General features: G+C 45.5%; 1 protein-coding gene across 12 annotated transcripts in view; it reads left to right on the top strand.

Annotated features, from left to right (window-relative positions):
• The first annotated feature begins 268 nt into the window (after positions 1 to 268).
• adgrb2 (adhesion G protein-coupled receptor B2) overlaps positions 269 to 27,396 on the top strand; it is a 164,295-nt gene continuing 137,167 nt past the window's right edge. For 6 of the 12 annotated variants that reach the window (XR_015925870.1, XM_088602458.1, XM_088602468.1 and 3 more), the window contains exon 1: positions 273 to 1,313. The gene's annotated coding sequence lies outside the window, so the exon portion shown is untranslated. Of the gene's footprint in view, positions 1,314 to 27,396 lie in introns of all 12 variants that reach the window. The other 6 variants (XM_088602465.1, XM_088602462.1, XM_088602466.1 and 3 more) reach the window with 4 other exon arrangements.

The raw sequence follows: 27,396 nt of genomic DNA, 5'->3' as shown, positions 1-27,396 counted from the left end.
AACCGCGGATAAAAATAAAAAAAACATCTTCGTCGTGTTTGTTTTAATATAGGTCCTAAAATAAACACAACAAAGACGGTGAAGACATTGTACTCAGAACATGGCAAGATTCAGATGAATCGCATGAGCTCCGCCAACTTCTTGAAGGCGGAAGCGTCACCCGAGTAACCTGCGTCTCGCAGCGAAGTCTCGAAATTCACAGCGACACTTTTTTTTCCTTTGCAGGGCAGGCGATTTTTTAGAAAAAGAATGATTTCAGTTCTAAACGCTGTGAGCTAAATGGATTAAGATTCGTTTAAATGAAGTAGACAAATGCATAAAACATAACTGTAGCTGTATATACTGTATGTAAATGTGATATATTTTGTCGACTTCTTTGCTTTTGCGCTCATCTAGTGTTTATTACTAGGTGTTAGTGTTTTATGGGCTGTACAGATTTACTCCTAAAGCTTAAGAAATCTAGATGTCTTAAGTACAAACCATATCCGTTTCCACTGTCTAGTTTTGCGGGTGACAATAATGTAGTGGTTCCAATTCCACTGCTTGGGGGACGATGCCCAGGTAAAAGCGCACTCCCGAGAGCACGAAATGCCTGCGAGTGTCCGTGCAACCTGGGCGCGCTGACGTCAGGTAGACGGTGCGCGTTCGCGATGGCCAAAAGCGGGGGGGGCACGCTCCTTTCCCTCTCCTCCGCTGGCCGAGGCGTGCGCTACCAGCAGCTGCCTGCCTGTGTGCGCTTGCCTGTGGATGTCTTCAACGCCAGTGTAGGAAAGAGAGAGTCACGGCTCCTGCTGCAGTTATTGTAAGTGCGGCTGTCTTCAAGCCTGGAAGACCCGAGATGCAGACTCTTGGAGTCGCGGAATAACGCCAGACCGGTTTCCCGTCACGGCGGCTGAAACGGAGACAGTTCCTCAGCAGATGTGGAATACAGTGCGATAGGCGATGGAGACGCTTTTTGGATTTATCAAATCTCACTACTTCTCCAGTTTTTGAACAAAACCGTCTTTTTCTAAAAACAACAACAACAACAACACATTTATATTTTTTTTACCCCCGATTGCTTTCTTAGCTATTTTAATTCCCCGATTCCGTTTCCCCCGGTTGTTTTATTTTCTGTTGTGTTTTGTCCACTCGTGTTTCGTGTGTGTTGCTGGAGAAGACACGGCGCTGCACTCAGCTGGAGGTTTGTGCCTGCGCGGGTCTCCACATCGTTTTCGCACTCCACGGCGGAGACGGGTCAGGCATGGGAAAGTTCATTTGGGTCTACCCATCAGACCGAAAAATACCCAATAACTACTGCTGACAGCGATCAGGTAAGGGGGCACCCGCTCCTGTCTTCCCCTCGTTAGTGCAGTTGTTAATGTGCACATTAAACAGATGCACTCCGTCAACAAGACGGGCTGCGATGCCAGTTTATTAATGCCGCGCTGTGTGCACTTCAGGCACATTGAACAGAGCGCTCGGCCACAGGGCTGCGAATGAAGCGGAGAGGCTTTGCAGGCTGGGAGGACGGAATGGACTAATCACCCGATCAGTTACTCCCCCGTGTCCACAAACTTGCCTCGTCTGTGTCTCCCTGCTCAGCGGCGGCTCCCGGGGAAGGAAGGGTCGCCCCTGGGCTGCCCGGGCGGTCATCCCCTGCCCACCGAGTCGCCGGGGATTAACTTGTTCATGTCAGGTCGCTTATCCGCCGAAACCGTCATCACCACCGCGCCGATTTCGCGTGTGCTGCCCTGGTGCTTTGACAGCGCGGCTCTGGCGGTGCCAGAGAGGTGTGATTTGGAAGATGTACTGGGCTGTACGAGATGGGCTGTTAAAAGTCTGGAGTCTGAAGTCCGCAGAGCCCCCTCATATCAGCGAGAAAACAAGTGCCATCCCCCTCGTCTGCTGCTACAGCCCGGTTTGAACAACACACAGAAAGAAAAGCGCCGTGACCTCGCAGTGGGTGTGATCGATGATGCCGGGTGCGAGGCCGGACCGCCGGAGATTCAGTTCAGAAACGACGCAAACCGCGCTGCGCGTCTTGTCCCGCAGTTCATCAGTCTTCCTTGAGATCGAGCTGCTCGGTCAGGGAAGATGCGCAGAGCTCCGCGCTCGTCTGCCACTGCAGAAAGTGAAGGGGGGGTGATTCAGTATAATAAGAGGTTGTTCATAATCACAGATTTAAGATAGTGATAGATGCCCCATCCGCAATAAGGCCGTGTCACGGTCCAGCGTGAGAAGGGTAGCCTATATTTTAAGGTTCCGCGGAGGGCAGAAACGGATAGTTAGGAAAGGTGTGTGCTCTGGCGCCCACTATAGTCATTCCAGACAATAGTTCCAAATAATTTCAGGATGTTAAGCGTGCTGCTCCTCTCTGTCAGTGAGCCGGCGATGTGGTTGTACAGTATATCCTGCTATCCTGATAAGGTGTCCTCTCCAACTGCCCAAGAAAGGCTTCCAATTGAGAAGAAATGCTGAACTCGCATTTAATTATATTAATTTCTTATAAGGTATCAACACCCTTTTATACTACAGGTATTATTAATGATAAAAAGTGTGAGAAGCTTTCGGGCTGCACGTCATTTTGAGACTTTCTTGTCGCTAGGTTACTCATTATCGCGATTTAAGTCTGGAATTTAATCAACAGTGGAGTGCGTGTTTTCTCATCAGGGCGTGTGAATTTTATTCCCGTTTCATGATGCAGAGTTTACAGATGTTCTTGTTTGCTGCAGTTTCAGACTTGAACCACATCCGTTCACATTCCCATGGAGCCCACCTTATTCCGAATTGGACGGGCTAAATATAGGTACAGCAGGAGTATCTAAGTGACAACAGCAGCACCTCCAGGTCTGCCACTGGGCAGCTTGTCGTGAAAGTGTCTTCCCAGTTAAAGCTGTGCTCCTGGTGCTCCCAGCAGGAAGGGCTGCCGGTCCAGTTCAGAAGTCTGACCATCGGCAGAAGTACTCCTGGAAATGGAGAGCCTGCCGTTAGAAACGATTGCCTTTTGTCACCAAGAAAACACTCTAAGCATGCACCCCCCACAGGGGAATTGAGACCGTAGAGAGAGGCTCCAGTAAATAACTGGTCCAGGCTCTCCCAGGTTTTTTCCTCTGTGTCTTCAGGTCGGTGCCTCACTGTTCATCTGCTGGGTTGAGTTAAACGCCTTGCCTGCACTCCCTTGTCACCTGTAGAGTCTAAGTGTGTCTAATTGGTGATGCCTGTGTGGGTGTGTTCTCTGTTCTCTGCTAAGGCCTGGCATGTTGGCCGGACTGGGCTCTGGCATCGTGTCTTCTGCAGGAATAAGCTGTTTTCTGATGATGGATCAATGGATTTTTTTTTTATCTCACAAAATGCTGGTTGTAGTTGAGCACAGTGTCGAACATAGAGGGTATTAGATTGCTGCCTCACAGCCCTGGGAACCTGCATTCAATTGTGGAGATGGGGTGCTGTCTGGATGGAGTTTGTATGTTCTCCCTGTGTTTGTACAGGTTTCCTTTGGGTACTCCAGTTTTATCCCATGGTCTAAAGGCATTTATTTATTCAGACAACTCACCTTTGTATTCAGAGTTTGGGAGGTGTCTTGTCCTTGCAGAACAAAAATAAGTTGAACTACTGTAAGAGATCAGGACTGGTGCATCCTTGGACTCAATAACCTGTCCACCAGAGTGACATATTATTAATCTTCTTAATCTAAACTCTCCTATCCTCTAGGAAGAGGTGCCAGATCCCCTGTATAAAGATTAAGGACTAAGACTAAACAGCAGTTACCTCCTTTATACCTACTGTAAAAGCATTCAAAGGTTAAACAGTGAAAAAATGTTTGCAGATAGGGATTTCTTTACTGTATTATTGTTTTTCTATTCTTTATGAGCTAATTGTCTGTTTTTTTAATCTTATGGTACTGGAATAATTCTGCCTGAGCGATGTTGTTGAATGTTGCTATATATAATGGCGTTGTACTGTTATTGTATTGTATTGTTATCGTATACAGTATGTTATATGTTTATGGGCTCTCAATGTACAAGACAAATTCCCCTAGGGACAATAAAGGTTAATTCAATCCTATTCAGATGGCTTTTAGGAAAACTGGCCTTGGTGTGCGTGTGTGCGTTCTGGGTCTGTGTGTGTTTGTGCCCTGTGATGGGCTGGCGTTCTGTCCAGGGGGTGTCTTGTCTTGCTCCAGTTGCTTGCTGGGATAAGCTCTGGCTCCGCCAAGACTCTGAATTGGAGGAAGCAGTTAGAAAATGAATAAATATAATGTACTGTATATGAAGCCTTGATATATATACAGTATACAGTACAGCCTACTTCATTTATTTTTGCAAAACATTGAAATGTCATACAGTGCCATTCATAATCTGTAAAGAATGTTGTACTCAATGTTTTAAAATACAGTTTGGACTTCAGCATTGTGTTAAAATGTGGATGAAGACCTTTGATTTACTGTAAATGTACAGAAAACAGTAGTTTATCTGACATAGGAACAAGTAAAGGTTTGTGTTTATCTGACATAGACTCATGAACATCTGTTAAATGAAGATTTCACATCTCAATTGTTCAAAGTATCCTTAAGATTAAGTGGAGGGGCAGGATCAAGTCTCTTGTGAGCAGCCTATGTAAAATAAATATTACTAAAATAGGAGGGCATTGCTAATTAATTAAAGCATTAGACTCAGCAAAGTGCAGGATAGCCACTGAGGGAATATAAAAACTAATTGTTTGGTGTTTCCGAAGAATACACAATTTGATTTAAATTGATTCCATTAGTAGAAAGTTACAGAACAAAACTGCATAAGAAGTACAGTATACTCTTAATTCATTTAAATTGTAATATATTAAAGAAATTTACTTGTATACCAGTAAATGAAAAGCTTTGGCCTTCAGTGGTTTCAATAGACTCAACAGCTATTGAGTGCTCTTTTTTTACTTTGGATCATTGTTTTTTAAGATGTACTGTATGTACAGTATATTCAGATATTCAGAACCTTTAGATCAAATTAATCCTTCACCATATGCTTTCCGACGTCTATCTGATCTACGTTTCTGATAATCACATGAAGTTCTGTTGATTCCTTAAGCCTAAGGTGGTTGTTGAAAAACAGCTTTAAGTTTTGTTGTGATTTCACTGTCACTCAAGCAGATGGAACAGCAGTACATTCAGAACTACCTTCCGTAAGCGGAGAGCATGAGCCCCAGGCTCTGCGTCTTATCTGTGTCTGTGATGGAGCTGAACCACCTGGGTTCAGTGTGGCCAGGGATCAGTCTGTACGCAGTTACATGTATATGTATACTTGCAAATCCTGAGGCATGTCCAAAGGGCCTCCTTGAGAGTCAGTGCTTGTCTTCGTTGAGGAGCAGGAGAATTCCCACAGGAGCGGTGGGGTAGCGGGGGGGTCACTCTGCAGTCACACTCCACTGCCCTGTTCATGGCAGCCCATTCCTCTGGAGCTCTGGGCGGACCTGAGGCGCTCCGTCGTCGCTCACACAGCCCGCTGGTCGTGCTTCCTGATGCTGTGTCTGCACCTCCTGTCACCCAGTCCTTTTGTTTTGTTTTTTAAAAAAAAGATTAAAGGTGCTCAGAGCATGCTCAGAGAGATTTGCTTTTCTTTCTAAATGCGTTACACCTGTCCAGATGCCGTGAGTGACCCCGAGGGATCCAGGGATTTGGGAGATGAGCGCAAACGTCAGGTTTCCGTGGACAGGTCTCCGAGACGGGTTCGCAGTGCTATTGATATTCACTCACCAAACGGACTGGCTTTGCAAGATGGCTTTAAATGCACCATGACATAAGGATATCAGAGGATACGTCAGAAATGAAAGGGGGGTATTTGGCGCATCAAGCTCGTTTGGTATTACTGTAAGTAGATAATAGATCTCAGGACCTCATCCTTCTTGAAAGAAACCAGGGTATCAGCTTCAACAGCTTGGCCTGTTCTCGGTTGTTAACGGGCATCCACATAGATTTCGTCTCTGCCCTCTGGCTTCAACCTGTTTCAGCCCAAACTTTACAAGAAACAAACGCGGAAAACATAGCATACTTGTAAAAAACAGTTATAGATTATCATTAAAATTGATCTTGGATCATTCTTTTTTTAAAATAAATGGCATTGAGACCTGCATAGTGGTAGGCCCGTTTTCTTTGGTAAAAAATATTGGTAGAAATTAAAAAAATACTGCAAAGAAATACTGTATGTCCAGGGTTTTCTCTTCCCTGTTCGCTGGGTTTTGTCAGTATGCAGAGGGGTGCAGGGATTTACAGTAACCAAACGCCTATCCAGCTAAACAAACACCCTGTGATTGCATGCAGGTGGTTGTGTGATCAGCCTGTGCTGGAATGCTCAATTAGCCAAACTGACAGCGCTTTGACTTGAGAAGCGGCCGGGGTTGGTAAATTGGTAGCGTGTGTACAGTCACCATGTGGTTGTGTTGTCCCCTCCTGCTGTGATACCTAGAGTATAACAGTTCGAATTGAACGGCAGCTTAAATTGCAGTGCCCTTGATTAATCAAACAGGGATTGAATCGATGTGCTCTTCTTACTTGCAATCCTTTGCTACTTTTTTAAACTGCTTATACACTATTTATTTTTCCAAGAACATCAAGGACAGAATTGCTTTGAGTTTCCCTTTTCTCTCCTGAATGCAGTGAGAGAAACAACGGTGAAGTGTCTCCTGTTCTTTTCTTTGTCTGATGCACCGAGATCTATCCTTTTCCAGACTTTCTCAGTCTGTGCCGGGCTTGTGATAATTTCACACTTTCCTTCACTGGGAAATCAGTAAATATTTTCTTAGAGCAGCAGTGACAACAAAATAAAATGGCCTCAGAGCTAGAGAGCACCCTGTGAATACTAAGAATAAGGCCAAAGCAGAACTCCAGGGGTTGCTCGGAAGAGCTCTGACAGGAGAGAGAAATAAGCACGTCCCAATAATGTACTGTGCTTTATGGCGTCTTTCAGTAGTGATCGTTCTGCTGTGTCATGTTTGGCAGTAAAACAAACCCACTGCTTGGCTGTGTTAAACGTGATGTGATGTGCTAGCTGTGCACACAAGTCTGTGGCGTTAGCTCGGCAGTTTTAGCCCCAGTCCTGGAAAAACCCTGAAGTGTGGTAGCTGCATTGAGATCTCGGCTCGCAGCTGAAAGACGAAGGATTCGACCTTGTCATCCCTCAGCAAGGCCCATCGACTGCAAGCGTTTATCCACCCAGTTGCTGTATCGGACAGCAGCAGCAGGGTAAATTAACAAAGGCACCTGATTTCTCTATTTCTGTTTCATCTCCAGGGCAGCTTTGTTGCAGGGAGATGTTCCCCTTTACGAACCTTCCCAGTCCTGGGTGGGCTCTTGTGTCTGTGCCCCTGTCGGGACCGTCGTGCCACTGTCCTCGGGCTGGCAAGCAGGCTGCTGTGTGCTGTTCACCAGCCCGGGGGCAGGGGTGTGGGGTGAGGCTACGACAAGTGCAAGCCGATCGCATGAGCATGGCGTTTAAAGACTCTCGGCTTGCTCCGTAGTAAGTAAATGCTCTTGCTCTTTGTATGCTCTGGGTCATACTGATGGCATGCTTGAAAGTAGTTCACACTGGCACTGCAACGTGGCCCAAGCTGGGGCGTTTTCTGGGATCAGAACTCCCATCTGAAGTTAACCCCCTGCGGAATGTAGAAGGGAGTCAGTTCCCCCCTCCAGAATATTCCTGGGAACGGAGTGCCACTGCCAGAGGCGGAAGCAGAAGTCAGAAAAGAGCCGTCAATGTGATAAAGAGGAGCCCCCAGTGAATGAGAGGTGGCGGTGGTGGCCCCTGTGTTACAGATTCAGTATTAAACACGTCAGTCTGTGTCCATTGTTTCCCAACCCAGTTAGATGGCAGATGAATGACAGAAAGAAGAGCCTGCAGCGGGTATTTGGGGGCACTCTTGTGTCATGATGGGAATCTGCAGGCTGGCAATGGTGATGAGTTGGCATTGAATGCCCCATCGGGCAGCATATCAGAGATGACAGATGGGTGTGTCTACAGGTGCTCCTTGCCCTCCTCGTCCTGGGTCTGGGAGTCAGTGCTGGCATTCTGAATAGAACTGTAGGTATCTCAAATAATTTGGCGTTCCAGTGTTTTTTTTTTAACTTAGAACTGCTTTAACTCTTAGATTAGCATCCTGAACTTTGTTGTTGCTCGGAAGAAGATTGCACAGGTAGGAGGTGGGGGTCTTTTCAGAGTAGGCTGTGCACAGCAAAGAGGCTTGACTCCAAAGCACTCAGTCCTCAACTATTGTGTTCATGTTTAAAAGTAAGACAGTAACAATTTTTAACATTGATTCTATAAGACCCAGTTTCCTTTCTTTATGGTTAACCTGTTTTTCTTTTTAGCTTTTATTTAAAAAAATAAACAGTGGAAGCATTTAAGGTCGGTATTATTATATTATACCAGATATGGTGCTGCAGAAAATAAGTATTTCCAGAGCAGGAAAAGCCACATCTAAACACAAGGAGACATTAATTACCAGACCACATATTGTATAAGCAGACGGCGCAGGGAGGAGTGGAGCTCAGATTAGCAGGCAGCTGCCGAAGGGAACAGCAGAGAGGATCCTGTGATTGAATCTGTTGTTCTATAATCAGTTTGCTATAGAGATGCGCAGAATTCTTCTCTAAGACGAGACTTTCTTTTATTCTTTTATTTTCTCATAAGCTCTTTACACGTAATGATAGTTTGTTAATTAAGGCGCTGGTCCTGGCCAGCCTTCCGAGGCTTGTGTTGGTTTTAAGGGAAGCTTAGTCAACAGTGTGCAGGAACAAAACAATTAATCAATACCCGGCAGGAAACAAATTATATTGAAGAACAATTTATAATGCGCCGTAAAGCGGATCGTAATTGATGGGCTGCCGGTTCTTGTCCAAGCAAGGGATCTGCTGCAGGTTAGGTGCCCTGATTTGAGAAGGGTCAGGCTGCTCCCAGCGCAGAGCTTCGTGATCACAGAACAGCAAATTTGTCTGAAATATCATGGGGGCTGAAGCTCCCTCCCTGTTTTGCTAAATAAAATAGCAGGAATGAATGCAATCTCTCTATCGCTAGAGGTATAGTGTTAGGAGAATTATCATTCAACACACAATAGAACCCAGACAATTCTGCCACTGCTTCTTTGGCAGTCAGGCACATTATCTTTAATCAAGACACCAGGCTGCGTCCGACTGTATTCCTGGTTTCTTTGGGATTGAACGTTTGTTCTGTGTTAAGGCTGGACGCAGGGTGTCAAATGTCCTATCCCCCAGGATGGATGAGCAAAACGAGAGAATAAATAACAGAAAGATGAAAAAGGTAATAATATGTTACATCACACATTGTATTAATCTATCTGGTCTCCCAGCATGGCCAATAAATTGGCACAAGTGTGCTTGTGCCACATGCCATAAATATTTATAACCGGTATTATATTTTAAAGGGCCCCAGTAATGATGTTGTACGACAATCTGTGGAAGCGCTTGAACGCACGGCTGGTTTCTCTCTCTGTTCCGAAGCGCGGTGCCTAACGAGAGCACGAGGAGACCACTCCGTTACCCCGCTTCAGTCTGACAGCACGGCGCACGGCCCCCGACCCCTTGTCAGGCCCGGGGGGGGCTCTCTGCCCACACAAAGGGCCCAGTGATCCGTTTATGTAATGCAATATAACGGATCAGGCCGCTGATAAAACTGTAATTACCGGCACTTTAAAATCTTATTAGCTGTTAAAAGGCAGGTTGGCAGGGGGATCAAGGGATTTCTTTATTTAATTCACCGGCTTAACACCACCGGGATAAAAAAGGAAACGAGCTGAAGCAACGTCATGGCTCACGTGAGCAGGAATCTCCCCAATTTCGGTTCCTCCGAGCACTCATGTAAGGAAATTCTTCTAATTCTGGTCTCCTCTCTGCGCCCCAAGCCCCAAGCCACTCCACAGTCTAGGGGTGACAGCGCCTTCCCCTGTTAAGCCTCAAAGCTCTGGAACTTTCTGGTCACCTTCAAATCCAGACTCAAAACCTTCTTCTTCAGAAGAGCCTTTACTGAACTGTTCTGTTCTTTACCCCTCTGCTCCTCTGTATTCACTGCCCCCTCTACTGTCTCCTCTCATTGTGCATGTGTTGTGTGTTCTTTTATTGTTGTTGTCGTTCTGTAAAGCACTTTGAGAAGCCACCTTTATAAGAGCTATATTAAATAAGGATTATTATTATTATTATGATTATTATTATTAAGAAAAGGAATTTCTATGCCTTGCTCCCCCAGAGATTCTGCTCCTTCCTGCTTTCCCAAGGCACGATTTTGTTCTCTGGCCTGCTGAGCATCAGTCATCCATCTGGTACGAGACACGCTGGCTCACGGCTCTTATCTCTGAAAAGAAATAGGGTATCCTCTCAATGCCAAGTCACAGTCAGGTGGGTTCGATTGCCCCGGAACCACTGTCCCACTGCTCTGGGCGACAGCTGGAAGTGTGAGGGGCTGGGAGTCTGTGTTGCCACTGCAGGTCTCCGGAGTTCACTGGCTTAATCGCTCTGTCGTGTGGGGTGGGGCCTTTGTGATGATGAGGCCTCAGGAGGCCTGGAGAGGGTGGTCAGATCTGAGGAGGATGATGGTATGTCCGGCTGGAGGGAGGAGCACGGATTGGGTGGAGAAGGACAAACTGGTGGCACGCTGGAGGGAGGACGGGATTTGATGTGGTTGCCTGCCTCTGTAAGCAGGCAGATCATTGTAATTCCAGAAGGCCGCACTTTTCACAACCCCTAATAAAGCCTGCGGCGAAAAGTCTGATGAAAGCTTTCTCTCTTTTTTTTTCCAAGCAATATTTTGAACCTTTCCTCTTGACATGGAGACTGCCAGTCACAGAACAGTACAGTGGGAACAGACACTGCAAGTTAATCAGTCCTAAAGTCGAAAGCGTCGCGGTCGCCAGGGTATTTGCTGAAAAGGGGCGTCTGCTGTGTGGAGACGGAGGTGTGCAACAGTGTCAGTGTGTGGGAGGGGAGAGGGAGGTGAAATCCGGAGGTGGGAGTTTATGTAGTGCTTGTTCCTCTGCTGTCCTGCTGCAGGTCACAGTCAGCTTGGCAGCTGCAGCAGACTGGTTTCAGGGTGCGAATTGTCAGAATTACACTGAGTACTGGGGACCAGTCACTGCTTTCCTTGTGCCAGCTAACTCTGGTTCAGATACCGGGCAGCGACTAGAGCCATAACCAGGTTTGATCAGCCCGAAGTGTGGATGCCAACTATAGAGTCACTCCGGGATGAAGCTGTGGGTTAGGCTGGTTATAAACAGTGGGGACTGGTATCATTGGTAGACCACTAGGTAGCTGACAGCATCGGATTCTGGTGCTTTCAAACAGCAATGAGTTCTCCTGTATGCTGTACATCCCAATAGAGGCTGGATGTGGCTTGGTAAGTCTTCTATTTTGTTTGTATGATACTTTTACCTTCTGAATAACTAGAGTTTTATTGACCTTTTTGTTTCTGCAATAGAGGAATCTTCTCCTTTGAGCTACGAAACTCATTGGGGTTTTGTTTGGTCTTTTTTGTTGTTCTCCAATAGAAGTGACCAACAATGGTATTTCTAAATTTACGGACTTTGGAAAGAAGGTCTTTGATATGATCTGTTTCTCAAGGACACTATGAAGCCTGACGTTAAAGAATTCAGTAAATATGATAGAAGACCATTCTCTCTCCTGGCCGGATTAACTGTGGCTGAATCATCTAGCCCTCTAAGAGTCAACACAGCCCAGAGCCTGTCCCGGATCCTAGACAGAATGCCAGGCACTGTAGAAATGCCAGTCAACCTGGCCATGTCTTTGAAAGGCCAGAGAGAAGTAGAGCACTGTGAGAAAAGCAATGAGAGAATATCAACAGAAGGCACCCCAGCCCAGAATCATACCCAGAACCCAAGAACTGTGAGGCAGCTGCATGAACCATAGCATAACAAATTCTGGTTGTTTTTGGAAATAAAACAATTCCAGCATTTCATCCAGAATGCACAAAGCTGGGGGATAGATTTTCTTGGACCGTAATAGAGCCAATACTACAGCTAATACTGCCTGTTCTATTATGCTTCCAATAAGGGAGGGAGATGTTTTTGTGACACTGAGTGAAAGTTTGTTTTAGCTTCTGAATTGTGATTTTTGTTTTGATGTTCATTCATGCCGTGCTTTTGAACTACATTTCATCATTGTACAGTCAGTAGAACTAGACTGAGAATTAAGTTGGATACAACAACAAAACCCTAATGAAGTCAATTATGAGCTTTTCACAATAAGATACCCTAATCTGACCAAGGTTACTATGCTTCAAAATGTAATTAACCACTGAAAAATGAAATTAATGATCAATAACAATTGCAAATTGTTGCCATCATCCCAGAAGCAGAACAACAAAAACAAAAAGAAATATCAGCGCTGCTAAGCAGGTATTGAAGAAACCCTGTATCGGTCTTTGCCGCTGGCTTTCTGAAGATTCAGGTCAAGCCTGAGAAAGAAGCATGTGTAAGGAGATTGTAGGGCTCCTCGTTTTGAGATTAATTTGGAGCTGCAGACAGTCAGCGGCATCAGGCCAGACAGGGGAGGTGTGCCTGTCTGTGCGCGGAGCTGCAGGCCGGGCCACATCAGTCCAGCCTGCAAGAGACATGAGCTGACAAGGTAATGGGCTGCGTGTGTGGAGGACCTGCAGCACGGGGCAAGTTCCACTCCTCCTGTACCCTTCTAGAAGGACAAGCAGTTTGGAGAAGACTAATACTACACTCATTTATAGTGTCTCAAACCCTTTTCCCAACACAACACAACTTTCAAGCCGTAATCTGTTTTGAAGCAAAGCATTTAGAAAGCAGCCAGGAGACTTTGCAAGTTTCTGTAGTGTAATTTGCAAACCGTGAACGTGTGTGGAAGTGTTTTTCCATCCTCCTCTTGGATGCCTGCAAAAGTAGTGACAGAGCCCACGGAGGAAACTTTCGGTTTCTTTTCCTCCTTCCCTGCAGATCAGAGTCCGGGTGTGATAAATTGTTCCAGTAATGTCCTTTGTGGATGGAATCCAGAACTGTTTTATTTTCCTTTTGCCAGCCGTTGGATATTTTCAAGACGGACGTGGGCTGTTTTTGCGGATTACTGGAACGCTTCGTGAGACTCATCGGTGTAATGGCGGTTTGTAATGCAATGGATGGCTCTGCTCCAGATATCCCGCGTGGATTCAGGCTCCTTGTCACAATTTACATGAATGCAAATCACAGCGCCTTGCTTCAGTTCAGTGCTGCCTTATGGGAGAGGATGCCCTTCACAGGCAGGAACCTTCCAGCATCCCATTATTTACAGAGGAACCAGGGCTGAGCTAAAACACTGTGTGTGAGAAGCAAATGCTCAGGATTTCATGTACATTTTACAAGAGCTTGAACTATAGACTCGATTGTTCAGAGGGTGTTTCCTAGGACGGAGGTTAGAAGAAAAGACATTTCCTGAGGACAGCTGGCGCGTGGAAACTGCTGAAGGAGCTGCTCCTGATTGATCAGCACTTTTGTTTGGTGGAAGTTAACAACAGAGTGTGACTTTGTTGTGTACAGTTGTAAGGTTACAGGTGGATTATTACTGTAGGATAAAGAGAACTGTCTACGCTTTCCAGACGTTGTCAGGTATTGAATCTTGGTCTTTATCAAACGTAAATCCCCAGTTACGCGAGGCAAGCCAAGGAGCTCTTCCCTCGCTCTCAGAAACCGAACCTGTAGCCACTTTGTGCTGCTCTGTCCCTCTGTGTCTGTGCATTAGGAGGCACGTGATTATGTCACCTGCTCATTCTAACTCTACCGACAGGTCAGCTCTCCACTAAACCCCAGACTGATGGATGTTGATGAATTATGGGAGTGCAAATTCTTGAAGCTCTTTCAATCAAATGACCTACTATGAACAAAACCCTGTTGTGTGAGCCCTTTCCCATAATAAGTTAAGAGTACCTTTACAGTGTTTGCATTTTTTCAGCTTTACCATTTGGTTTGGCAACAGGGATAGAAAGGAAAGGTGGTATCGTATACTAATAATGTATTAATACAGTAGGTACAGGAAGATTATGTTAAATGTAGCAAAAACACTAGGCAAGGTAGCCAAGTTTATTTTTTAAAGCTTCATATTGGAGGATTTTTCATAACACACTGTGCTACATTTATTGCAGTCTTTTGAGTCATCATTATCCTCCTCAGGACAAGGAAGAAAAAACAACAAAATGTTAAACCAATGAATTCTGCTCCTGGAGAGCCAAGCTCTAGCAGGGCTTGTAGCCCTTCCTTAAATCTGCACTTTGCAGAGACCTGAAAAATGGTCTATATGAAAAAGATTTGGTATCCTGCCTAGTTTGTATCCCTTTCTGTGCCTGTTGCTTGCTGGGATAGGCTCCAGCTCCACCGCGACCCTGAATTGGAAATGGACGGATGGACAATTTCCAAAAGTACTTAATTCAACAAATCATGTACCTCTGTGGTCGAAACAAAATTGTTCCAAGGGATTAGAAATTGATTTAGAGGTGACCCATAAAACCTGTGGCACTGTGACTTCTCCGAGTCAAGACTGACCACCCCTGGTATAGAGTCACAAGCGCTGAGTGAGTTTAAATCAAGGGATGTGTTATGCTGATGATTACAGCGCACGATTCACGCCTCAGTTCATAGATTGTGTTCAGTCACAAAGTTTGACAGCGTCATTCGAACGGGCTTCAGCATCAGCAGTGAAACCGCCTGGGCACACCAATGGGAATGGAGTAGCAGGACTTTGAGGATCAAAAACAGAAGGCACTTCTCTACACAGAGGATGTTTACAGTGTGCTGTTATAGCACAAACCATGTGGTCTTCTGATAAACAACTAGGCAAGATTCTGGGATCGACCACCTAAGAGCTAACAACTGTGTCCACGAGACACGGTTGAGTGGCCAGGTGGTTAGTGGTCTTATAGTAGCATAGTCTAGATTTGAACCAGCAGTAGTATGACTTCCAGCCTGCATCTCAGATGGTCACTTTTGCTGCCACTGGTGCATGTTAGAGACTGGGTCGTTTGTTTTTGTTAAGAGGCTACAGATGACCAGCTTTTTTAAAATGCAAATGACATGCAAATAACTCTGAAAAGTGAGTTTTTAATCAGGGTTTTAAATACAATTTAGTGTTCATTGTAAAACAGTGTTCCAATTATATTTTATACGGTATTTTTAAAAAACCTGAGGTAAAAACCGTTTTATAGCAAAAGCTCCCAATCTTAGTGAAAGGTATTCTCTAACACGTGCGGCCAGATTGAGTGGCGATTTATTCTAAATCTCCTGTCAAACAGGGCTTAGTGACTTTGTGCTACATTTAGTTTGATATAATGGGATTTGGGATTGTTTTTTTATGGGAGAAAGGGGTATTGTTTTTGTTTAAAGCTACACATCACAGGAATTTTCATCCTTTTTCTTGGCGTGATCTTTATTTTGCTGTCCCAGGTGGTTGACCAATCACAATGCACGCGTGGCGTGTGTTCCCACACTCTGTCATGGGCTTGAAGACCCTGTGCAAATGTCCCCCTGTGTCGTCTAGCGAATGCAATGGAGATTCATTCCTGTTGTCACTGTGGCTCTTTCTAGTGAATTTGAAAGAGCTCCTGGCCTGAAGTAAGAGGTTGAGTAATGAGCACACACAATGCTAATTGTCACCAGAGGAACATAAAAAGAGGATTAAACAGATGTAACTTCGCATCGTCTCAATTATTTTCTGTTTCTTTATTGCGTTCGAGAAAAAAAGAAAATAATTGCCAACCATTGAACTACTGCTGGTTTATTAAACTGAAACCCCTGTTGGTTAATTAATTATGGTTTCTAAAATAACGAAGGTATTTCTTGTTCGGAATGTCTCCTGCCACTGTCATGTCACCATTTCTTTGCAAGATCCTGGTCACAACATGTGCACTCTGCTCCGCCTTGTGGAAGGGGCGCAGAGAGGACCCCTCTGATTTAGTCTGAAACAGAGGGCTGCTTGACAGGACTTAATATGAGTCCGAATCCAGCTGGGCAGCAGCCTGCTCCATGCTCTCCAGTTAAACAAGGAAGACAAGATGTAAGGAAACAGGAGATGCTTCATTACACAAAGGGTGTTGAGTGTCTGGATCACGTTTCGAGAACATGCTGTAAAAGCCAGTTCCTTGGGGTCTTTTTAAGGCATGGCTGGATAAGATTCCTGGATCAATAAGCCACCAATTTCCAAACGAGCAAAGCCGGTCAGAAGATCCCTCTCTCATTACTGACCTCTGTGTTCTTAGGGGAGGCTTTTATAATCCAGCCTGTGGGTTGAGGGTTTGGTAATGACCATTTAGGAATGTATCTTCGATATGAAACAGCCATTAACCATTAACAATGGGGTCATAGACAAATTTAAAGTGTTTTAATTAAGAGTGGATATGACTGCTGCATGAACAAATTTCCCTATTATTATGCAGCAGTAAAGCTTTATTATTTCTTTAAACCCCTATTCCATTCGTGTTGCTGGAATGTCTTTTTAAAAACTTCTAAACCTGCGTGAGTGTGGCCAAGTGTCTCTCTCTCCTTCTCTTATGTGGTTTTAATTAGGAGATGTCTGGACTTCGTTATGGCTGGGAGGATGTTTAAGTTTAAATAGCTAATGATGTTGGCTCTCCTGCGAATATTGCTGCTGTGGGGTTCGTGCTGTACTCGTGTCTGAATTTTGGGTTTTGGTGGGCCAGAGCACCAGATGAAAATGAGCTTGTTAAACCCGAACGGGGGCCTTGGCTTATTAACTTCCATCTTCATTCCACAAGAGAGAGAAGATGTGTGCGGCCTGCAGTGAGAGGAGGGCCGGTCCAGACACTGCAGCGGAATCAGAGAGCCCTTGTCCAGTCCAGCTCATGCTCATGCCTTAGTCCTGTGGTGCGGTGGGCTCAGGTCACTATCTTGAGTGGACGCCAGGGGGACGGAGCTGAGGAAAAAAGCAGAGGGAACAGCCTTTGAGTGCTGCTGAATTTTTTTGGTTTGGTTTTATTTTTCTTCTTACACGGGATGAACAGAATTCCGATGTTCTTCATACAAATAGTCCAGCAAAGCTGTTTCTTGATCCCTCCCGTTTTTTTTCACAACAAAATGTTCTGTTCTCGTAGATGTATCGGGCGTTTACTGCAGGAGCCCTTTCAGGTCCGGTGTGAGGTAGTGTGGTCTGGGCAAGAAGGCTGCAGAGCTGAAAATGCTTTTTGACAAGTCGACCGCATAGCTTCATCTCGTGCAGGATCTCTGTGCTCTTGCTTTTGTCACAGCGCGAGGGCCATTGAGTAATTCATGCACTTCCTAGAAGTGATATCAATCCCAAATAAATCTGTAATAAAAATGAATTAAAACATAATGCTTTTTCAATGTAGAAATTAGTTAAAACTGGTCATGCAGAAAAAAAAATCTTAGAACAAGAAATTGGAAGCATGTTGGAAGAGATCTGTAGCTACAGTCACTCTTTCATCCATGCACATCCCACATGCCTCATCTCCCTCCTAATGTGTCATTTAAATGGAAGATTTCTGCTTAGCTGGGTATTGTACAGTAGCCACGTTTCCCCCGCAGAGGAATGAGTCCAACATCTGGGCAGCAAATGCAGGTAACAGGTAGTGAGTACATCACAGCAGAGGTACAGAAGCTAGTACTGTACAGTACGTGTGCAGCCTGGGCACTGATGAGTCACTTCATGTGAACAGAAGGGGGCTGCAGCTGATCGGTTTAATGGGTTTCAGGACAGTCGGTGTGATTTGTGTGGCAAACAGATCCATCCACCTCTGTTCCCCTGCTGCCTGCTGACTTAAGAAACCCTGTGTCAGACATAATATTCGAGAAGAATGACCTTACTACTAGGTAAGCGTTTACCTGAGCCATTTATGTCGTTTTGTAGTATTTTAAAGTGATTTAAACCGTTTAGAAAGGCACGGCTGACAGGCAAAGACTGGAAGCCAATCAGATCTGTCATTTGAGAGCAGGTTTGAATAGCAGTTACAAGTGCAAGTTGCTGGGTCCCCCTGGGAAATCTTGTTTGGGACAATATTCTGCAATGTTGGTGATGGCGCTGTGCTTATTAACTGCTCTCTGCTGTGCTGTACCATACGTAGCTCTGTGAAGGCTGATAGCATCGCTGTTTTCTGTCAGCCTAGTCCAGATGGTCAGATGTTTATATATCAGTTGATCTGCTAGTGCCAGTGTAGTACATGACTCTCCAAGACGTTGCAGGCTCAGCAGTGAGGAAACAATGGTAGCTTCTTCTCAGTATGGAGGACTTAACAGGTTATATGCCAGGCCTGGGAAGCCCTCACAGCAGCCCGCGTTCATCAAGAGCAGGAACATGCCAGCACTACTTTACTGTCGGAGAGCCTGTGAAACGTCAGCTTCCTTCTTCCTCTGTCCCTGCGACTAGGGTCATCCCTGGGAAATGAGTTTGGATGCAGTGCCATTAGTTTCCTGAAAGCGCAGCGCAGAGAAGATAATACAAGAAGGGGCTTAGTCTGCTAACAAGTGCTTTGGCGTCTGACTTCAGGGTTACATTATTGAAGAATACGGCTGTCAGAGAGGCAGTAGGCAGACCGTTCTCTGTACTTTTCCGTGTGTCAAGGTGACTGAAGTTGCAGATCACATGCTAAGGTCTCTGTCCTGAAATGGAGAACAATGCAGCCAGATCTACATCTGCTATTGCCATCAGACATTAAGGGGATGGGGGACGGAGAAACGTGTGCATGGCAAACAGTGACAATGACAGGTTGCCCAGTGTTGCATGCAGACAGAAGAAATGCTAATGATGCAAGAATGGGAAACATTAAATCTGAGTATCCAGACAGTGGGAAAGCATTAAAAAAAGAAAACAGTATGTTAGGATATATAATGTACAGTAACATATAGGATTTAAATCAAGGGATGGTCTGTGAAATTGTACAATGCACTAGGAATACCTCATTTAGAATATTGTGTACAATTGTGGCCACCCAGTTTAAAAAATGAGATTGGTGCTCTGGAATCAACCCAGAAAAGAATGGTCAGATACATTTCAGGGCTTAAAGAAAGAAAAGGATTGAATCTTTTAGTCTTTAACAGAGAAGACTGCGAGGGGACCTGATTCAAGTATTCAGAAACATGCAAGGCCCAGACGAAGTCAACCCATCCAACTTCTTCTGAATCAACAGTGAAGCACACACCGCCGGTACACAAGAGGAAAACACAGGGAGGGGGATTAAAGCCACTTCTTTACACAAAGGGTTGTGGCAGTCTGGAGCAAAATGAAACACTGGCTTCTTACAAGCAATAGCTGGAATGAGATCCTCAGATTAGCTTCGAACTATAAACTGAGCCAGTAGCCTCTCCTTCCCAATGCTCTCATGCTGGTCCCTCAGTCATTGACACAGACTCGCAGCAATGAGGCTGGTAGCCCTGGGGACAGGACAGCAGTGTGGGGCTGCTTATCTGTAGGCATTGCGGCATCCAGAGGAACACAGGCAGATCTGGTCAGACAGAATTCACGCAGCAGCTTAATGTTTTAATTTCTGCCATATCCTTTTCATGTCAAAGTCTCTCCCCAGGGGACAGGCTTCAAAGAGATCTGTGGTGGAGACATCTAATACAGCTTAGCAAAGCAGAGTTGACCAGGACTGTCTTTGTTTGATTTTGAGAGCTAGAGACGTAAATGTGTTGCAAAGCAATTATTAAACAGCACAGTCCATTGCATGTAGTGTGATATATTAATATTAATTAATGACAATAACTGTAATTAGGCATGAAGCTGAAGACAAAGACAATGCATGAATGGTGAATTAGCAATTGCTGAAGGAGAATTATAAGCAATAAAATGGGAGTTTGTCTCCTCTGAAGTTCAGGGCAGATTCAGTAACTTTTGAATACATAACACCACCTTTATTCAGTGTTGCTCGGTATGTTGCAGCTGATAAGTGGGGCGAATGGTAAGGCTTGTGTGGGTTTCCTGAGGTCCAGCTCTGCATTTGTCTAGCTTGCAGATCGGAGACTGCAGAATCCCCTGAACTGCTCCACTTACAAATCATGCATTGTATGAAAATGTCAGTCCTGGGAAAATCAAGCATAACCTCTTGAGTGCCTTGGGCTTTTGTTACTCTAAAAATGGTGTATAATATTTCCTTTTCTGCACGTTATCCTGTAACTTGAAAAAACCTTTTGTTAAAAAGACTCCTTGTTACAGCGTTGACTTTGGCGTGACCTGCACAGTTAACGTGCTGTTTTACAGCGCAGGAGCCAGATTGCACGCTGATGAACTCGAGCCCGGGCCTGCACACGTCTCTCGCGCCGTCCTGTCAGAGATTCATGTCCTCGGCGCGTGATCAACATGCACTGCAGCCACTTCATTTGCAATGCCCTTTTTCACACAGCGCTGATTGCACATGTGAGGGCACAGTCAAAAGAGGCATCTCTCCAGAGGCGGGAGGCTTGATCTAAAGAACTTCAGGCCTTTGCTTTTCTTTTTCATCTGCCTGCTCTTTTTTCTTCTTCCCCTCTCTCCTGGCTGTGTGCTAGGAGCTGTCGCAGTGTCTTTAACGTAATCTTTAGCTTACGCGCTCCAGCTAATTAATCTGCCGAGGCACAGTTTCAGGTATCTGAGACTTTCTGCTCAGATATGGACGCACACATGGATACTGAGTGTAATGCACCTGTAACATGTTGTTTCCATGATGCAACCTTGAGTTAGTTCTGCCCCCTCCAGGCATGCCACCTTGAGACCTGTGATCCCATAGACACAGCACTATCCCTGCGTGTGCGTTGGTTGTCTGTTACTCTGTATATGGTTTTTTTAGTGTTTTTTTTAAAGCATACTTTAGTCACAGTGAGAGACAAGACATAAACACTAGAGAAAAATATGTTCTGTGTTATCTTCCTCATACAAAATCTTTTAGACACCAGCAAATCATCAGAGTTCTGCTCTGCTCCTGATCACGTTTTTCATCTTTCTGTTTATCAGCTGAACATAAAGTTTTTTTTTGTTGTATTCTGATATCAGGCATTTAAAATGAAAAAAAGAGAGAAGAGTAAGCTGGCAGCTGAAAAACTGTGGTGCGGAGTCCTGAGTCGATGCAGACAGCTTTCACAGCTGAGGCTCGAAACTCTGGAGAGTTCAAAAGCAGAGGTGGGAGAGGATCCTGCTTTGAAATGTGGATTTTCTGGTATGATATTAGCAAGATGGGTGCACATCTTAACCCTTAAAAAGAGTGTGGACTTGCACTGACTCAGGAGGGCAGAGTCTAATTAACAGCCATTGTCCCTGAGGGAGCGGGAGTGTCTCGCTGTGCAGGTAACGCCGAGGGCTCTGTCATGTGGAAACACAAGGACACGCCTGGCATCCGTCATTTCATGCCCTGAAAAGATTGGAAAGCAGCAGTGTCTGCAGTGGGCGCCTGGCCTCGGACACGCCGCAGGGCCGGAGCTGCAGGAAGACTAGGACAAGAAGCGCCAACCATGAGCCGCAGGGAGATGAGCTGACGGGGATGAATTGAGATCCATTGACCAGAAATCACGACACTAGGAGAAATGATGATTGGTATTGCTTTGGCATTTCCGGAAAAAAAGCGGAGAGCCGCCCACCAGTTCTGGCCTCAGATGGGTTAATTCGGAAGCCTGTTAGCCCCAGGAAGTATCTTTGCAGCAACAGAATGGCGAAATGATCAGCCAGCTGTGCTTAAGGATATGAGGCTGTGGTTGCAGGATCTGCCCATTAATCTCGTGGTGTGTGAGTAATTGTTTCCCATATTGAAACCCGTGCTTTAATGCTGTAGGTATGGTTGTACAAGGGGGATCTGGCATCCCATACATCACTGGTTTCAACTAAACGTCTTTTTGTGAAGGTTGAATGTGAGCAGAATGTAATGAATGCATATCCGAGTGGAAACGAGCTTTTATCCAGAAGGAAGCTGCCGCATGAGCTGTCAGCATGGCGTGCTGGTTCGGCATCAGTCTACTGGGAGTAACGGGGCTCCTGCGGTCTCCCTCCACAGCGCTGTCCACCCCTCTCTCGTCCCCTCCAGCGTGTGGTGCTGGGGGTGTTGGGGGGTGTCGGGGTTCGAACGGGTGCATCGGGGGGGAGGAGCCCTCTGCGCACGGCCTGGAGAAGGACTGCGGTAGAGCTGTGAGACACGTGATTCTCTCCCTGCCAGGGTTCGAGCCAGCAAGACACTGGGGCAGACCTCCACCACCAGCGTTCTTCACTTTTTATTTACGACTACTAAATTCCTTGCATTTAGAGAGCACCTTAAAATATATTGTTTAATTTTCCGATTATTTTTTTTACTGTGAACGAAAAAGCCATCGGAGTGATACTGGAAAGGCATCAGTTCAATCTTTTGTTAAAAGAAGACCTGTTGACTGCGTTCACTCGTACAGGAAAACTGGATAGGAAAACAAAATAAAAATTGTGAGCTTTATTTTTTCCTTCCTGTAAGATTAACATCTTGGTAATTAAATGCACATTCATTAACTGGACTGCATCCAGATGAGCTGCTTAAAGTGTTAGTTATTCAGCCATCATTCTCAAGACATGAATTCATGATGAGACAATATTTTAAAGCAGCACGAGTTTGCCTTACTCAAAGAGTTTTTTTTTTAATTTTTCAAGCTTGCTTCTTAATTGAATGCTTCCCCTTTTCTCTGGGTGATATGAATCTTGATGAGGAGTGAAATGGGTGCTTACGGCTGGTGTTTAAAGCAGAGCTGTTTTGCAAAAGGCCAAGTGTAGAAGCTGACAGGGCAGCTGCACGCCTGTGTCACTCAGAGCTCCAGCCCGGGCCCTCGCAGGAGACACAGCACTGCTCTCCCGCCGAGCACCAGCGCAGTCAGCTCTCAGTCATGGAACTGCTTCTGCTTGCTGGTCCAGGAGTGAAGGAACTGTACTTATTTTCTCCTGTTCATTCTGAAGCGCGGACGCTGGCTTTCAATAAAATGGAAATGTCCCCTGTTTTTATCGAATAAACAGCTTGTCTCTTAGCTTGCGATTGAATAACACTGTTAGTGTCGGATGGTCCATTTTTTTTTGCGCTGACCTTGACTGCTTCTTTTTTACCATTTCTTTTACTTTTCCAGAAGAGGCACCTTTGAAACCTCAAGGGAGATCAGCAGAGCTTAACTGTCACTCCAGCGTCCGTACCTTTAGACATTTTAAAATGAATAATGAATGAGAGGGTTTTTTTCTGTGTTCTGGGGGAAAAAAAAAAACTTTTTTCTTTTTATCAATCCTTAGTTGTAGTTCAGATTCGATCACAACCCTTTTTCCAAAGTGATATCACTGTTAGGTTCTGTATATATCCTTATGTGTACAGTATCATGTCATCACGGCCTGTGCTCAGATCTGTGTGCTCTCCCTACTTCAAGAGCTGTGTATGTCCTCCAGCTGTGACCCAAGCCCTTGTACTGCAGTCTTGAAGGTGGACTGCCAGACCCTTGCCTTTCAAGATTGCTGTGTTCTACTTTCATTTGATTGTTTTTGTTAGGTAACTTTACATTAAAATAGCGTAACAAACTGCTGGATAGGACACAGTGGTACGATTACGTTGATCCACGTTTCTGCCGTTACACTCCGATCAGACTGAAGCCAGGAGCCTCTTGACTTTTAATATTTTTCCATGCATTACAGCTGGGTAACTGCAAACCATTCATTTAATTTCTTTAAACTGCCTTCATTTCTTAAAAAAATTGAGTTCTGCCGTGCTTTTTTTTAACACAACAAAAGAATCCTGCTTCTCATTTCGTTTCACATTTCTCTCCAGGCCCAGTGCAGAAGGCAAGCTATCAGGTTTCTTTTTTTCTGTTTTGTATCTTAAATGGAGGAGGTTCATTAGTCCTAACCTGAAAGCTCGTGTCGGAAGCAGAAGCAGAGATTAGACGCTTTTAATGTGAGCTGTGCAGAGTTTAGGTTGCGCTGTACGCGAACCCGGAGGGAGAGGATGAAAGGCAGCAGGCTCATAGCTTGCAGCCTCACTGCTGGCGAGGTTTTCTTCTAAAGCCTCAGGAAAAGAGGAACCTTAAAGCTTCCGTGAAGCCTGGAGAGGAGAGAGGAGAGAGGAGAGAGGAGAGAGGAGAGGGGCGAGGGGCGAGGGGCGAGGGGCGAGGGGCGAGGGGCGAGGGGCGAGGGGCGAGGGGCGAGGGGCGAGGGGCGAGGGGCGAGGGGTGAGGGGCGAAAGAGGAGAGGGTAGAGAAGACAGGAGAGGGGACATACAGTAGCAGAGAGGGAGAGGAGAGAAGAGAGCACAGAAATGTGCTCAAAACCCTCCTTTTAATCCCATAATGTCTCCCCGCCGCTGTGTTCTCCATTTCCCAACAGCCTCTGCTGCTTCAGTGAGCTGTGTCCCCACCTCGTCCGGCTCGCAGCACGCAGACAAGAATACCTCTCAGGTGCAAAACCAGAACGCAAGCTGGGGCACCGGGCTTCGCTGAAACTGTGCCATGTGTTCAGCGTAAGACAAACCCCCGCCTAAACCGCTGGGGCACTCACGCTCCCGTACGCGTCAAGGAGCAACAGCCACGCCCCCTTTGAGTGGCCCCCACCAGTGGGCTGGTGTGTTGAGCTGGCTCAAGAGATTGCTCAGGAGTAATGCAAAGAAAACTGCTCTAACCTGCATTGATTGCAGGCGGGGAGTGCTCTGGGGAAACATTGGATAAACCTGTTGTTTGAAGGAAAGGTTCTTAGGTTTAGCTCCACAAAAATCAATTATTCTTTAGCCCAGTGGCACACAGGCCTTGGCTAAGCTTTGTAAAAACCTCTGTGTTTTCTGATCAAACACTGTGACAAAAGGAGTGTACTGCAGAAGTTCCTTGTGGTGACCCCAGCACATGGCCCTCATAAACACGGCCGCTCTGCTCTCCCTTGCAAACCATTCTGATGCACAGCGATAAAGGCTTTTTCCTCTTGCAAACCGGGCAGCGTGGCTGTGAGGCGATAACTTAAGGGGCTTTGATTTATTTCGCTGTGTCTCTCCCGAGATGGAGTGCCGATGACCCCTTCGTTTGGTGCTGTCCTCTCGGCACCCCTCGTTAAAGGAAGCGGCTGTTTGGATGTGGAGGCTCTCCGCTGGCTTCACTGAGCCCACAGCTGTTCGGACAGGCCGTGTGTGTGTGTGTGTGTGTGTGTGTGTGTGTGTGTGTGTGTGTGTGTGTGTGTGTGTGTGTGTGTGTGTGTGCGCGGAAGGAAGGGAGAGGGTGGAGGATCACAGATTCTCTCGGGGGCCGTGAGTGTCCGGAACAAACTGCCCCACAGGCTGTGAACCGACGTCCTTGGGTCCTTCAAGATGGGGGTGGAATGGTCTTGTGTCCCAGAGAGAAAAAATCTATTGCTTTCCATTTGATTGCAGTGGATGACATGGAAATGCATTTTAAACCCGAGAGCTGGGGGCACTTCCTTACCCAATGCCATGTTGATGGAGCTGAAGCCCTGGTTTCTGTCAGGAAACAGCTGAGTGAGATCTTTGGATCAGTTAACTACCAGGTACCAAACAGGCTGGATGGGTTGAGCTGTGTGGCCTTTCTGAAATTTGGTAGGATCTCCTCCTACACTCCACCTGTGCTGGCGTGTGTTCTCTTTAGGAAGAGCAATCATAGGCTAGTAACCTCATTCATCTCAATGTATAGGCCTGTGATCTAATAAAGAAAACTAAACAGAGCTCTGTTTAGGGTTTGGCAGATGGAAACAACTGAATATTTAAATAGAATATACTCTATCATTTTATTTTGTTGGTGTTTAAGCCAAACCAGATTTTTCTTTCCTTTCAATTGCAGTAAAGACCCGTGTTTGGTTTTATGCTGTCAACCCAATACAGCCTTCAGATGTCTTTAGATCAGATCGTATTTGTCTGTTGGTAGATTAGATGGAATATTGTGTGTAAAAATAATCCGAGCTGGAATAGAACCTGTGGGCGTGATCTTTAGAGCATTCCCTGCAGATTTACTCTCAACAAGTCTGAAATCAAGAAGATTGCCATAAATATTTATAAGATGAAAATGCACAGATATACACGTGAATAATCTTAGCTAGGTGAATTTTTAAGTTCCAAACGATAGCAGGAAGAGAAAAAAGGCTAATCAGACAGTGAAGATACTGAGAAGGTAGGGTGCTACACTGGAAGAATTGGACAAACACCGGAAGTCGTATCATTCAGTGGTTCTTTTGCATTAGTGCAGTGATCGGGGAGGTCTGGTGGCTGTGACTAAGTGACATTTTGTTTGATCCCTGTCTTTTATTAAAGTGCATCCTCTTTCATCACCACACAGATCACTGAAATGTGCTTTTCAAATGGGACTTCAATTATACACTGCGTTGAAATGTCTAATGATTATGGAAAAGAAGAAAAAAAAAGAAAATGAAAAGGCAAAAAAAGCCCCCACATGAAAATGAAAGGTCTTGTGGATTTAATGCCTTCTGTCTGCTGGTATTTGCTGCGAAATTGGTGTTGATCTTTGTGATTACAACCCAGGGCTCAGTCTCCGTGGCTGGAAGACGTGATTCTGTGCAACTTAGTAAAGGGCAGAGTCTGTGCAGAAATATACTTTTTCTTGGTAACAACTTCTTCTGGTGGCGCAAAACATGCATTTCCCCAGCATCGGGAAGTTAATAGATTGTAAATCCAATCTTATTTGGAATCAATGTGGTTTAATTCTGCAATCTAGTTGAGGAAGCACATCACTCTGCCACAAAAGTCTTTATACATGAGATTGTATTGCAGATGGAGTGTTGCAGATCTGTAAGAATATATGTACCATTGATTAAGAAGAAAGATTAAAATAATGATATTTAATGTGTTGCACATGTTGTGCTTGTAGAAGCAAAGAGCAACAGAAGCTCCCTCTCTCTGTCCTCCACCGGCTCAGCAGTCTCACACAGCTGGTCGGTGTGAAGGGATGCACCACATCGCTCAGGGGACAGGGGCTTTGTTTTTCTTTCAAAATGTTTTTTTATTATTAGTTTTGACTCATACCGGCTTTTCTCATGTGTCCAATCTATTTAATTCTGATAGGCATCATGTCTCTTCCCAGACAGAATCTCTTCGCAGTTCTGCTGAAAAAGTGAAGTTGTAAAAACGATGGCTTTGCATTTCTGCTCTCACAGAATTGCTATTCTCTGGGCTAACATGAAGACCTCCTTTCATGGATGGATTTTCTGGCGAATTAGAGCAGATTTGTACAGAATCTGCTCAGTAGTGAAGATGCTGCAGCACAGGCAGGGAGGGGAGCAGAGATACTCCTCTGAGCTCCAGAGCTTGGGACGCTTCTCTGACAGCTGAGAAGTAGATAAGAGTTCATGCATCTGATCTGCAGGTCCCCCCTGCGGCCTGGTTCAGACCCCTCAGAGCGTTCAGAAGCCCAGCCTGGTTCGGACCTCTACAACTCGAGGGCCGGCCTGGATCCGACTGCTCTGAGCTGAGGCCCAGCTTGGTTCTGATTGCT

This window comes from Lepisosteus platostomus, chromosome 13 (assembly GCF_059453375.1).
Source record: "Lepisosteus platostomus isolate fLepPlt1 chromosome 13, fLepPlt1.hap1, whole genome shotgun sequence".
Taxonomy (NCBI): domain Eukaryota; kingdom Metazoa; phylum Chordata; class Actinopteri; order Semionotiformes; family Lepisosteidae; genus Lepisosteus; species Lepisosteus platostomus.
This window is presented reverse-complemented; position numbering and strand designations above follow the sequence as displayed.